A 10,874-nucleotide genomic window follows, 5' to 3' on the forward strand; every position below is an offset into this window, starting at 1 on the left:
ACACGTTACTTAACCCTCTACCTCTCAGTTTCCTCATCTGTAAAATGACTAAAGTAATAATAATTCCTCTTTTATAGGGTTCTTATGAGTAGGAAATAATTAAGAATGGTAAAGTTCTTAAATCAGTGCCTGGAAACTTGTAGCACAATTAAAATTTCTTGATATATTTAGTACTTCCTGGAAAATGTAAATAATATATTCTTCAATTTTCTTATAGAATTATATTTACTCAAGTAGATATAAAGTACAATGTATGAAGAAGTACATACAAAGTAAGTTAAAGTGAACTAAGTATAATTTTTTAAAAAATATGTTTTATTTTGGCTATATATAATGTGAAATACATTACAAATTTTTAAGCCTACAATTTACTGGTACTAATTACATTTGCAGTGTTATTCAACCACCACCACTATCTGTTTCCAAAATGTTTTCATCACCTCTAACAGAAACTCTGTAACCATTAAGCAGTTATTCTTTGTTCCCCACCTCCTCCCTAACCCTGGTAACCTCTAACTTACTTTCTGTATTTAGATGTACCTACTCTAGATATTTCATTTAAGTGTGATCACACAATATTGTCCTATTGTGCCCAGCTTATTCCACTTAATATAATGATTTCAAGACCCATCTATATTGTAGCATGTATCAGAACTTCAATCCTTTTAATAGTTGAAAAATATTTCATTGTATGGATACATACTACATTTTGTTTATGCATTAATCTGTTGATAGACACTGGGCTATTTTTACCTTTTGCCTATTGTGAATAATTCTAAGATAAACATTAGTATAAAAGTATCTGTTTTGAGTCCCTGTTTTCAATTACAGTGGGCATTATACCTAGTAGTGGTATTGCTACGTCACATGGTAATTCTGTTTAGCTTTGTTTTAGTTCTCACTACTGTAATACAAATACCATAAACTGGATGACCTAAAAAACAAACATTTATTTCTTACAGTTCTAGAGTCTGTGAAGTCCAAGATCAAGGCTCTGGTAGATTAGGTACCTGGTGAGGCACCACTTCCTGATTTGTAGATAGCTGTCTTTGCACTGCGCCCTTACATGGTAAGGGGCTTCCCTGGGGTCTCTTTGATAAGGGCACTAATCCCATTAATGAGGGCTTTAACCTCCTAGCCTAATGATCTCCCAGAGGCCCTACCTCCAAATACCATCACAATGAGTGTGAACTTGGCAGTGGATGCGGGTGAACGCATCAGGTCCATAACAAGCTTTGAAGAACTCATACTGTTTGTCCCAGTGGCTGTGCCATTTTGCCTTCCTATCAGCCATTTCTCCATATCCTCATCAACATTTGTTATTTTTCTGATTATTAGTATTCTTATTATTCTTTTGTTTTGTTTTGAGAAGGAGTCTCACTGTGTTGCCCAGGCTGGAATGCAGTGGTGTGATCTCGGCTCACTCCAACCTCCACCTCCTGGGTTCAAGCAATTCTCCTGCCTCGGTCTCCTGAGCAGCTGGGATTACAGGTGCCCACTACCACGCCTGGCTAATATTTGTATTTTTAGTAGAGACAAGGTTTCACCATGTTGGTCAGGCTGGTCTGGAACTCCTGACCTCAGGTGATCCACCTGCCTCGGCCTCCCAAAGTGATGGGATCACAGACGTGGGCCACTGTGCCCACCCTATTATTATTATTATTATTACTATATTAATAGCTTTGAACTGGTATTTCATTATGGTTTTGATCTGTATTTACCTTATGATTAATGATTTTGAGTATGCTTTCATGTGCTTGTTGGCTATTCGTATATCTTTTCTAGAGAAATATCTATTCAAGTCCTCTACCAACTTTTAAATTGGGTTGTCTGTCTTTTTGTTGTTGAGTTGTAGGAAATATTTATATATTATGGATCCTGTTCCCCCATCAAACATATGATTTGCAAATATCTTCTCCCATTCTTCCAGAGAGCCTTTCAATTTTTTGATAATGTCCTTTGATGCACTGAAGTTTTTAATATTTGTGAAGCCATTTTTTTTTTTTTTACTTTTTATTTTGTTGCCTAGGTCATTAAAATTTATCCCTATGGTTTATTCTGATAATTTTATGATTTTAGTTTTAATTAAATATAGTACATTGTTTTTAAATTAAAACATATTACATTCTATTCCTAGTAAGCTTTTCACCCAGAACTGTTCATGTCATAATTCTCAGCTCTCATGAGTTGGCACAGGGATACTGTATGTAGCTGTAGCCTCCATTTTGACCTTTAATTACTTTTGTAGCTTTCCGAGAGACTCGTGCAGATATAGTTGATGAGCTTTTGATAAAATAAGGCTCCAACAAAGAATTAGTGCTTCTGATATCAAATGTTAATGATAAGCAGACTTCAACCCTGAAGATGCATTTGAGAAAAATTTAACTAAATCTTTGATTTAAAAAACAAAAAATGGCTATAATTCCATAGTATTTATAATTCAATAGAGAAATGTTCAAAGTCATGCAAAACCTTAATAATTTAGTATTTCCTTTTGTTAAATAAGCCTTTAGTTACCAACAAATTTATGCTAGAGGTCTATTTAAATAAAAATTTATTTAATGAATTTTTAAATATCTTGGTGTTAAAATAATTATCAGTACAAGCATATCTCAGATATATTTAGTTCCAGATCAGCACAATAAAACAAATATTGCAATAAAGTCACACAAATTTTCTGGTTTCCCCAGTGTATATAAAAGTTATGTTTACACTTTACTGTATTCTGAATGTGCAAAAACATTGTCTAAAACAACAATGTATATAGTTTAATTTAAAATGTTTTATTGCTAAAAAAATGCTAAAATCATTTGAGCCTTCATTGAGTTGGGATCTTTTTGCTGGTGTACAGTCTTGTCTCTATGTTGATGACTACCGTTTGGTGGTTGCTGAAGGTTGAACTGGCTGTTGCAATTTCTGAAAACGAGACAATAATGACGTCTGCTGTATCAATTGACTTTTCCTTTCACAAAATATTTTTCTGTAAGTTGTAATACTGGTTTATGACATTTCACCCACAGAATTTCATTTTTCAAAATTGAAATCACTCTTATCAAACTGCCACTGCTTTATCAACTAAGTTTGCATAATATTTTAAATCCTTTGTCTTTATTCCAACAATGTTCACAACATATCCACTGAGTGTATTCCAACTCAGGAAACCACTTTCTTTGCTCTTCTCTAAGAAGCAACTCCTCATCCATTCAAGTTTTACCATAAGATTGCAGCTATTCAGTCTCTTCTTTAGAATCTACTTATAATTAAAGTTGTCTTACTATTTCCACCACATGCAGTTACTTCCTCCACTGATGTATTGAATTCCACAAGTGCATCTATGAGGCTTCAGATCTACTTCTTCCAAATTCCTATTAGTGTTGATATTTTGGCCTCCTCTCATGAATCGTGAAAGTTCTTAGTGGTATGTAGAAGAGTGAATCCTTTCGAGAAGGTTTTTTAACTTTACTTTGCCTAGATCCATCAGCTATAGCCTTACAAAATGTATTTCTTAAATAATAAGACTTGAAAGTGAAATTTATTCCTTGACCCAAGGGCTGCAGAATGGAAGCTGTCTTAGCAGGCATGAAAGTAACATTAACTACCTTGTACATCTCCATCAGTATTCTTGGGTGAGCATGTGCATTGTCAATGGGCAGTAATATTTTAAAAGAAATATTTCTTTTCCTGAGTAGTAGGTCTCAAAAGTGGGCTTAAAATATTTCAGTAAACCACGCTGTAAACAAATGTAGTGTGATTCAGGCTTTGTTGTTCCACTTACAGAACACAGGCAGAGTAGACTTAGCCTAATTCTTAGCAGTCCTAACATTGTCAGAATGGTAAATGACCATTGGCTTCAACTTAAAGTCACCAGCTGCATTTGTTCCTAACAAGAGAGTCAGTCTGTCCTTTAAAGCTTTGAAGCCAGGCATTCATTTCTCCTCTCTCACTATCAAAGTCCTAGATGGCATCTTCTTCCAATAGAAGAATGTTTCATCTACATTGAAAATCTGTTTTTTAGTGTAGCCACCTTCATCAGTTATCTTAGCTAGATCTTCTGGATAACTTGTAGCCACTGTATCAGCAGCTGTTGCTTCACTTTGCACTTTTATGTTATGGAGATGGCTTCTTTTCTTAACCCTCATGAACCAACCTGTGCTAGCTTCAGACTTTTCTTCTGCAGCTTCATCACCTCTCAGCCTTCATAGAATTCAAGAGAATTAGGATCTTGCTCTGGATTAGGCTTTGGCTTGAAGACATTTTGTGACTGGTTTGATCTTCTATTCAGACTACTCAAATTTTGTCCCATGTCAGCAGTAAGGCTGTTTTGCATTCTTATGATTAATGTTTTCACTAGAGTAGCACTTTTAACTTACTTCACAAATTTTTCCTTTGCATCACAACTTGGCTAAATGGCACAAGTCGCCCAGCTTTCAGCCTGTCCTGACTTTCAACATGACTTCCCTGCTAAGCTTTATCATTTCTAGCTTTTGATTAAAATTAAAGATGTGCAATTCTTTCTTTCAGTGGAAGACTTAGAGGTTGTTGTGGTGTTATTAATTGTCCCAATTTCAATATTGCTACGTTTCAGGAAATAAAGAGCCTCTCCTTAAAGGAGAAGGGGCAAGATGGGAAAACAGCAAGTCAATGGAGCAGTCAGAACACACAAAACATGTATTGATTAAGTTTGCGATCTTACGTGGATGCAGTTTATGGCATACAGAAGAAATTACAACAGTAACATAAAAGATCGTGGATTACAGATCACTAGAACAGATATAATGATAATACTAATAATGTTTCAACTATTGCAGTAATTAACAAATGTGACGCAGAGACAAAAGAGGGCATATGCTGTTGGAAAATAGCACCAATAGATGTGCTGAATACAGATTGTTACAAACCTTCAATTTGTAAAAACGTAGAATCTAGAAGGTATAATAAACTGAAGCACAATAAAGTGAGATACGCCTATAAGGCTGTTAGGAATTAAAATATTTCACAAAATCAGGTACAATTGCATTAGAAAAAAAAAATTAACTTATCCAACTTAAAGCAAGGTATAACATAACTATATTCTAAGTGCTATCAGTTTAATTATCAAAATGAGTAATGTGCACAAAATGAGCTACTGGAGTTTGTCTCATAATATTTCCTTGGTGACGGTAATGAAGGTCTTAAAATTACACAATGACTTTTAATTTTGAATAGCATTTGGCTTATTAGCTCTTTATAAGCATTTGGAGGATAAGATCATCAAAAGCACATGTTTTTATACCTGAATTTTACAGTATAATTCCTTTCACACACTAGGCATTCAAGAAGTATTTGTTGAACAAAATATATTGCCATAGTTATAGTTGGCAGTTAATAAATATTTGATGATTGAATTAAAAAGCATATTAAAACAAATACATTTTAGGAAACAGAAGTAACAACCAATTAAATAGCTCAGGAAAAAAGGATACAATGGCACTAATTTCATTGAGATTTTAATATATGTTAATGGTCTGTGCATTAATGTAAAGTTATTTTCTATATATTACCTAGAGAAATGAAGATAAGGTAGCCATGAAAGAAATGATGCAACTTAGGTAAAACTCATTGAAGGCATGTACTAACTTTATTACATGGTATTTACTGTATAGTTTGCTTAAACTCCTAAGGAGGAATGGTAATCTGGGTGAGGAAAAAATAAAAGCTTTGCAGAACTGTCATTATAACTTCCACCTCAGAGAATGAGCTTTGGAATCATACAGAGTTAGTTCCATGAAAGTGGAACAGGCAAAGTTCAAACGTCAAAGACTGGAACTGGTGTTGAATCTCAAAAGATACTGCCTCTTTCCTCCACCAGATTATTTTTTGAAAGTGTATTTTACCTACACTATGAAGATTTATACTTATTTCCTAATTCTCCACAGTAGCACTATCTTTTGTCAGATAAACAAGTAAATCTATGACTGGAATTAGAATAAAAGTGAGACAATGGACAAAATATTTCAGTTTAACCCGTTATTTCAACAAAACATCAATCCCTTCAATGTAGTCAATGGTTTCACTTAATTCTATTATTATCTTTTTAATAAAAGGTTAATCATTCCTTTCATTTAACAGATATTATGGGATGTATGTTCTTGAGCTTATATAGAAAACCCTGGGACAAGAAAGTAGTCCACTACTTTGGCACGTAAGGGAAAGAGAAAAAAACATCTCTTTGAGTTGATTTTATTTTTCCGTAAGACAGAATCTCTTATCATATTGAGTCTATCAACCTTATCCCTTCTTTAAGAAATAAGTATCTTTTAAAGATGACAAAAGCTGTCTCTTCAACACCTTTAACAGGCTTAACTATGTTGAAGCAGTGTCCCCAGTTACTACTATGAAAATGGAGAGGAAGTTTCAGATTGTAATGGGAATTTTTATTGAATTACATCCTTCCTGAACTGGTGAAATACATTGAAAAATGAAAATAGGGAATAACAGTGCCAGTTATTCAACACTTTAGAGATGTATTTTTAAAATATCCATAAAACTCTATATGGTTCAGAAACTATTCTCATTTTAACAATATTATGCCTCTGTAGACCTCATAATAGGAATAAATATTTGCAATGAAAGCTCACTTTGTATAATATGGAACAATTAGATTTTTAAAATATTGTGTCTTAATGTCACTTTTGCCTTGCCTCGGTGAGTGACTGGGATTACATTGTATATACAGTGCATACTTGAATAATGAAATTTCCCATCAGTTTTCTTTAAAATCTTGGCATGAACTGCAACTACAAAATAATTGTGTGCATGGCAAGTGATCTTTAAAATCATTTTCCAAGACTGTTCTGCTTTCAGCAGAACCTTTTCACTTTTGATTAATACTCTTTCCTGCTTTCTGGTTCAGAACATTGCTTCCTAGAGTTACAAATTCAGTTTATGGAGTGCCTTTGACTTGCACTCCACTGGGTAAAAATAAGTGTTAATCCAATGAAATCTGAGTTTCTGTTTCTTCAGCATCTTCAGGTTATCATGGACAATGCAGGGGAGCTGTAAAGTTACATTTGTGTGTGCATGCACAAAGTGCCAATAAAGAGAGTTAAAATAACATTTTATAAATCTTATTGTGTTTCCTCTAATCCAGCCCATAGGATAGTTTGGGAAGAAATACACATAATGACAAGAGCTCAAGGGTTCACCCCAAGTTCTTCATAAAATAAAACAAACTGCAAATTCATTATAAAGGCCTATAGATTTATGTTCATTTATGTAACCCTTTATGGTTATTACTTAGATTATAATAACATCAAAACTACTTTATCTTTTCTCCTTCACTCCTTTCTTTAATATTTCCTTACCATATTCTATACTGGTGTTAAAAGAAACAATTAGAGCCAATAGTTTCCAGTTTATGAGAGATAGTCATCGATACTGAGAAACACACCACTTTCATAGTCACAGAACACATGTGACAAAATCAGAAGTTGGAAAACGGAATCAAGTTTTTTTTATTTTTTCAAACCCACTACTTGTATTCAGTTCTGTGACTCCTTCCTCATACAAATGCCATGACTCCCTGCCCAGCCACCCATGTACAACCCTGCACACTGTACAAAATTATTTCTCAGAGCTGGGTTAAGAAAAGTAATTGGAAAGATAGGAGTGAATGAGCTGTGGGAAATACTGTAGGATAGTTTTCAAAACCTAAAAAAAAACCTAAAATGCATGGTATGAATTTAAATTGTTCAGAAACATAAAATAAGATCATATTTTCCTATCTCTGATAAGCCATAAATAGAGCAATATTTTTCAACAGCTCAAAGGGTCTCAACACCCTTGTTAAAAGTAGAAGAGCTACCAAAAGTTAATGATGACAGTAAAACATACTGATAAGAATATGGACTTGAGTCCTGGGTTTTTAGGTTGATTGCTCAAGCGACTGGTTCCATGTCCAGGGAGAAGTCTCTCAAAAAATTTCCAAGTTATAATTACCCTCCTTACTTCCAAGATGCAGAAACTGAAACAGAAATTTTAAGTCCAAGTTAGCATGAGACATAGCCAAGAATTGAATTCGGGTATATCTGAATACAAAATTCATGCTGTTTTAAATTATTGTGCCGTGACTATCTCTCCAATATTTTACAAAATATATTTTGCTCATATAAAGCCCTTAGTTTAGAGTCTCAGGCATGTCAAATGCTCAGTCAATGTTGTCTATTAAGGCTATGTTCAATGAAATTGGTCGGGCAAGGCAGTTTGGTTTGAGATGTGGAATAGCAGGAGATGGGGAGAAAGAAAGGTTGGCATTGGTTAATGTGAACAGATCTCCTTGTGCAAAATTCAAAAGATTAATTAGCCTGATGTAATGATTTTTGAAAACTCTTAGCCATGCTGCCATAAATATGTCCAAGTATGTAGCTTTTCTGTATGTTTATGTAATTTCACCCGAAAGATGAGCAATTATTATTCATGTACATAGACTGTATTTAGGTGCAAATGAGGTTTCCATGATTTAGCAAGTGTCCAAGGTAATCATTGTTTTGGGTGAACACAGGCCTGGGAGGCAGAGTCTTGGCAACTGCAGCTGAAGTGAAAGAGAGAATTTCAATCTCTCACAGCAGACTTGTCCCAGCAGGGGCTGGGACCACGACAATAAAAAGAAAAGCACAACATACTTTATGGACAAGGATTCAAATCACATTATATTAAATTAGAGACTTCATATAAAAAAGCAGTTTTCTCTTGAGAAGGAGAAGGGCTTTATATGAAGCTGCAACCTATTTATTTCTTCAGCACTCTTGCTTGTTACAAAGAATTTTGTTAATATCCCTAACTTCATCTATGGTGTGTCTGCTATGAACTTATAAAAACTTACACTTTCAAACTTTTTTATTTTACTTTGTTTCTGTTTTGCAGTTCTTTAGAATGCATCAATCACTTTAACATTGTTGCTAGAAAAATAACAAATCATGATGAGAATATTGCAATATTTTTAGAAGCACAATTTATAATTTATTTTACAATGAATGATTATGTGTGATACGACCTAGTTAAACGAACAAGAATAGAGTCATTCAAAAGACCAATAAGTAATTTTACATAACTAAATCACTTAATGATTATTTATGTTGCCTTGGTTTCCTCCAAGTAGAAAATTGCCCAATTAATATTTATTCCCGTTACCTCCACTGTTAACGTTATGAAAACTAATACATAATTTTTATAACCTGGAAAAGAATGGCAAACCTATAATATTTGTACCTTTTAAAAACTATATTCTCAAATAAATGCTGTTGACTAACTTCTTAGCCTTTCTTATTAAAAGACTTCTTATAAAGCTGAAGATGGTATAAAATTAGTGTAAGATATAAAGCTTTCACTATCTTCACACAAAAGGCTCAAATAAAATCATAAACTAACCATAGAAGCAATTATATATCAAGATGATTAACTTGTGATATATAGTTTTAAAGTTATGGATGTTTCCAGATAACTGAATGAGTAAGTCAACTAGAGCAGGAAAAAACAATGTACTAGATTGCACCCACCTTTATTTATAATAGTTTGTGATAAGGCTCCTTCTAGAAACCTATGTAAAATATAAACAAATGTTGACATTTGGAAAATGCTTGTATTTTATTTCAATAGCAGTGTGTCATCTCTAGTTCAATAGGTGTGGGAAATCTCTTAAGACATTGTTTTTGAATGCACTAGTATAAAAATTAATTTGTAAGGAAAATACTCAATATAGTGAATAAGGTAGTATTTATGCAAAATTCAAAAAGCTAAATTGTGTCTACTGTAGTCTTTTATAAATATGTATAATACTAATTACAGAAATTTGTCCTAGTTTGCTAGAAAATGGGCTAACCAAATCTCATTAGAAAGAGAAAATTCAGTAGGTAGAATCTTATTGCATCTATAAACTAAGACTCAGATAATATTCAAATGGCTTACCTTAAGCATCCTTAAATACATTATCCGAGAGTATTAACTGAAAATAAAAAAAGAGTGCATAAAAGCAGATATAAACACTTATTCCAAATATTTTAGAATACTAAGCCAGTCATTTCAATGATCCTTGACCAAGGTACAGCCATTAAATACCATGTTATCTACTTGTCTCTAATTTATGTTATATGATATTAGAAGTGGAACCAGAATACTTCTTCCTCCAATTAACCAGTTAATTGTTTAGATTCATGCAACTATTTGAAGAAATTGGTGATTTTTAAAATATGACATATATCCCTTGTGCTTTGAAGAATATCATTAAGTAAAAAGACTATCCACAGAATGGGAGAAGACATTTATAAATCATATATTTGGTAAGGGATTTGTATCTAGAATACATAAAGAATGCTTACAACTAAATTACAAAAAGGCACATCACACAATTTAAAAATGGAAAAGGATTTGAATAGCTATTTCTCCAAAGAAAGTTTTATTGTTTATTCTCTAAATATTCTAAGAAAACAATAAATTTTATACTTTAAACAGGGGAGTTTTGTGGTATATAAATTATGCCCCAATATAGCTATCAAAAGTGTGTTATTTTCTTTGGCATGTGTATGATCTTTACTTTAGATTATTTGATTATTTTGTTGTTGTTGTTGTTTAGTGTTTTTGATTTTTTAATATGGTTTCATTTTTGTTTGAAAATAAGTCATTCCAAACCTGCTATTGGATGAAAGTCATTTGCAGTTAGTACAACCCACCAGAATCATATCTACAGAAAAAAAAAAAAAACTGTAAGGAATAACAGGTTTGTAATTCTATATTGCCCTAGGAAGTAACAGTTTTCCAGATTCATGTTAGACTTGTGATCAATCGTTTGTATATGCCACATCTAAAAATCTTTAAATGTGTGTGATTTAGGAAAAATAAAT

At 33.0% G+C, this 10,874-nt stretch overlaps 1 long non-coding RNA gene across 1 annotated transcript; it reads right to left on the reverse strand.

Moving 5' to 3' along the window:
• Positions 1-2,537: 2,537 nt before the first annotated feature.
• Positions 2,538-9,982, reverse strand: LOC111527835. The gene is made up of 2 exons (XR_002726787.1): positions 9,943-9,982; positions 2,538-2,916 (listed from the first exon to the last, which is right to left on the reverse strand). It is a non-coding gene; the product is annotated as an uncharacterized LOC111527835 (long non-coding RNA).
• Positions 9,983-10,874: the final 892 nt, after the last annotated feature.

The sequence above is a fragment of the Piliocolobus tephrosceles genome, chromosome 4, assembly GCF_002776525.5.
Source record: "Piliocolobus tephrosceles isolate RC106 chromosome 4, ASM277652v3, whole genome shotgun sequence".
Lineage (NCBI taxonomy): Eukaryota > Metazoa > Chordata > Mammalia > Primates > Cercopithecidae > Piliocolobus > Piliocolobus tephrosceles.